The following is a 1,940-nucleotide window of genomic DNA, read 5'->3' as shown; positions in this document are numbered from 1 at the left end:
AACAAAAGAAAAGCATATTAGGTACAAAAGGAAATGACGGAAGTCCAAATGCATAGTGATCATAGTAAACATAAATGTATTTTGACTCACTAATTAAAACAGAAACTCCTAGATTTATTTACTTTTAGAATATCTAGCTTTTTATTTTAGAAATGGATATTTTAAAAAGTTAAAAATCAAGCCAGTTTAGCAGTATTAAGTTAGTCAAATAGAATTAAGGCCCAAACTATTAATCAACATAAAGAAAGAGAAAGACACCTATCGGGTCAGAGCCAGGAGAGACCCCCCTGCTGCAGCGCAAAGGCAGGCAAGGGGAGTCGTTCTGCACTCAGACACCTGCAGTCCATGCTAAAAGGGAGCTCCAAGGCCCTTGCAAGCAGTGACCCCACTGTAGGGAGCTGCTTGGAGTACACGCAGCTGCATTAATCCAGATAAGGAGTTCCTCCTCCAGGTCTGGGCTGCTGCAGGACATTTGGGATCAGAGCCAACACTGGAATGCATTCCTCCCTGGGACCCAATAGCCCCAGCATGTCCACAGCCCTAAGGCCCCCTCATCACATCATGACTCTGGCACCCAAGCCCACTTGTTGCCCTGCACCTTTGAGAACAGGTGGTCCAGGGCAGCGCAGAGGCCACCCCAGGACAGAGGGAGCCGGTGAGATCACTTTCTGGAGCCTCAGAGTCTACTGATCGATCATTCGGGGCCTTCTGGTATCGCAGGCAGTCCTGCTCTCTTCAATGGGGTCCCATGCACCTTTCCCAGAGTCCCACTGTGGCTCTGGCAAAACTACTCAGAGCTGGAAAGCTGCAGCACACCTGCACATATCTCTCAGGGACACAGATCCTGTCTATAGCTCCCCACAAGCCCACCCAAGGCCACCCGCCCCAGCTGGGAAGGTGCAGAGAGACATAGCATCTCTCTTGGAGGCTCAGAGCCCCTTCCAGAACCCCAGTGACCTAGACCAGAGTGGCCCATTCCAGTTGAGAGGTGCAGAGGGCCCCAGTGTCTCTTCTAGGGATGTAGGGTCCAACCCAAGGCCACAGCAACATCCGTCAGTGTCACCCAAATGATAGGATTTCATTCTTTTTTATGGCTGGAGAGTATTCCATTGTGTAAATGTACTACTTTTTCTATCCATTTATCTGTTGATGAACCCTTAGGCTGATTCTATATCTTGACTATTATGAATAATGCTGTAATAAATATGGGAATGCAAGTATTTCTTCAATATATTGATTTCATTTCCTTTGGATATATACCCAGTAGTGTGATTGCTGGATTATAAGGTAGTTCTATTTTTAGTGGTTTTTTTTTTTTTTCCTTTTTATCTTTTTTCGTGACCGGCAACGGATCGCAACCCTCGGAGTTGTGCCCGCACCTCGCTCAGCCAGTGAGCGGGAACCGGTCTGTATGTGGGATCCGAACCCTCGTCGGGAGCGCCGCAGCGCTCCCAAGTGGTGTACTGTAGCAGTGCGCCACCGGGCCGGCCCTGAGTGTTATTTTTTAATTAAGTGTTATGTTATTATTTTCCATAATGGCTGTACTAATTTACATTCTCACCAATAATGTATGAGTTTCCTGTTCTCTACATCCTTGCCAACATTTGTTATTTTTTGTCTTTTTAATAACCATTTTAACTGGAGTGAGATGATATCTCATTGTAGTTTTGATCTGCATTTCTTTGATTATTAGTGATGTTGAGCATTTCTTCATATTCCTGTTGGTCATTTGCACGTCTTATTTTGAGAAATGTCTATCCAGGTCATTTGCCCATTTTTTAATTGGATTATTTGTTTTGTTGCTGTTAAGTTCCTTGTATATTGATATTAATTTCTTGTTGGATGAAGAGTTTGCAAATATTTTCTCCAATTCTGCTGGTTGCCTCTTTGCTCATTGATTGTTTCCTTTGCTGTGCAGAAGCATTTTAGTTTGATATAAC

Source organism: Galeopterus variegatus, unplaced genomic scaffold, assembly GCF_000696425.1.
Source record: "Galeopterus variegatus unplaced genomic scaffold, G_variegatus-3.0.2 Scaffold7659, whole genome shotgun sequence".
In the NCBI taxonomy this organism is placed as follows: Eukaryota; Metazoa; Chordata; class Mammalia; order Dermoptera; family Cynocephalidae; genus Galeopterus; species Galeopterus variegatus.
This window is presented reverse-complemented; position numbering follows the sequence as displayed.